This window comes from Centruroides sculpturatus, unplaced genomic scaffold (assembly GCF_000671375.1).
Source record: "Centruroides sculpturatus isolate CEXI.00-Female unplaced genomic scaffold, Cexi_2.0 scaffold1849, whole genome shotgun sequence".
In the NCBI taxonomy this organism is placed as follows: Eukaryota; Metazoa; Arthropoda; class Arachnida; order Scorpiones; family Buthidae; genus Centruroides; species Centruroides sculpturatus.
In genome coordinates, this window is record NW_019386235.1 from 107,059 (window position 1) to 109,196 (window position 2,138).

The 2,138-nt window shown below is 26.7% G+C and overlaps 1 long non-coding RNA gene across 1 annotated transcript; it reads right to left on the reverse strand.

Annotated features, from left to right (window-relative positions):
* Positions 1-533: 533 nt before the first annotated feature.
* On the reverse strand, positions 534-946 carry LOC111614201. The gene is made up of 3 exons (XR_002754890.1): positions 834-946; positions 736-763; positions 534-668 (listed from the first exon to the last, which is right to left on the reverse strand). It is a non-coding gene; the product is annotated as an uncharacterized LOC111614201 (long non-coding RNA).
* Between the last annotated feature and the right edge of the window lie 1,192 nt (positions 947-2,138).

Here is a 2,138-nt window from a genome sequence, read left to right on the forward strand (position 1 = left end):
TATTCAGTCTAGGAAAATACACATCGTGTAGAGTACAAGAATACCAACCTTGTCAAAGAAAGTTTCTCAATAATATCCAAAATAATGTAGATAACTTTGGCTTTTTCTCGTTGTCATACTCAGATTCTTTATTCATTGCAACATACAGAGTTGATAGAAGAATAACGAATGAAATAAAAATAAATATCCAAACCTGAAACGTAACAATTAATAATTATTTTTTAGTTTTCAAAATTATATAATTTTTATAATACAGTAAAATCTCTAATTATGAACACTGTAAACATCAATTAAATATTAAGAAGCGTTCTTCTGTACATAAAATAACCCCAAATTTAAAGGAATATCTGTAAAACAATAAGTTTATATTTTTGCCTAAGTGGACGTACTCGAGAAAGTTTAATTTGACAATATAACTTGACAAGAAATAATTTATTTGTAGGTGTTTAGTATACATAACAGTTAGGAAAGTATTAATTTTAGTTAATAGATACAAAAGATAAACAATTTTTTAATATTACCATTTTATTAAAAGGTTTAATTAAAGAAACTGCTTTTGGTAAAGGTCTTGCAGCACTTATTGTAAATGTAGTTGAAGTGTCAATTATAGAAGAAGAATAGGACATATAACTTTTTCTTATAGGACCACCGATGATGGCGATGTCTGACTATTGAATAAATTAAATTTATTAAAATATATTTTGTAGCAATATAATCGCTAAATATATTTCTTACCGTTCTTAACCAAACTGTCATTTGAAACCTAAAACAAAAGAAGTAAATTGTATTTAACATATCTAGTAAGATTTAGTAATACCGTAAAGAAAACATACGTAATACCAAGGACATGTTGTAATAGCTTGATGTATTTTGTAACAAATGTCTCTTTTCCATCCGATTTTTCAATCCAGTCGCGCTAAAAAAACAAATTATGATTACGTTATAATTTACAATATTTTTTTGTAAATTTATGTTTTAAATTTCTTACGAATGTTTAATATATCTGATTTGAAAAGAATTACAAAACAAATATATTTTGTAAAATAAATTATTTTTGAATTTGGAAAATAATTTCCTAAGAATTTTCGAAAGAATGTTGTTGTTGTTTTCTGTGTGTATAAGAAAGGTTACATTATTTGTAAAGTTAATTTTTAATTTATAAAGTTAATTAATACGTAATTGTGTGATTTATTAATTTGTTCAATATAATTCGTTATTGTTAAGAAGAGGATCATCTGCAAGTAATCGTATAAACACAAACAATGAAATAAACAATATTATTTCATTTCTACAAATATTATAAAAAATTTTATAATATAAATGTTTTAAAATGGGCTCTCTAGTATTATTATTTATTCAGTGTCTTGTACACAGACTGTCACACATTCAGTTTGTTTCAACGGAGTGACAGCACAGCACATAAATTATCTGATTTTTCGAGCAATTTTCAATTAACAATTTATGATAGAAATACACAGTACCTTTTCATTAACATGACTAAAGCTAAAAACTCGATTTATCTTTATTTATTATACAAAACAACTACTAAACATATTATAAAGCTTGGAACTTAGCAAATATACAGAATACAGACTAATTTAATTTGATTCAATGAAATTTAGGTAATGAATAACAGAAAGTTGTGAAACATTGACGGCATACAAAATTTCACAATACCGGTAAATATGTGCATTGTATTTGAATTTAATGTCACTTTTACTGTAATCTCAAACGGTATTAAAACTTCCAATTTTTTCAGGGCTATTAAAGTTATTAGAGACTATAGAATGCATAAACATCTTTTTCAACGTTAAGAGATAGAACAGCAGTATAAAAAAAAGAAGACAATTATGTCCGGTTAACAGATGTTGTGCAGTAGCTCGGAATAATCCGAATTCTAATTTGACCAAGCGACTCAGTAATTCTTTATCAGCGATTTGTCCCGAATACGTTAGACCTATCACTCAGTACTTATCTGCTCTCATTGCCAGTTGGACAACTCCAAGACTGACAAAGAAGCAATGGTTTTTTTAGTACCTGCAAGCCAAGGAAAAAGCCAAGCAATAGAATGAATGAAATAAAATGAGAAAATGAATTTAAATTCAAATTGTTTCGGGTGACAGCTGAGAATGTAACAA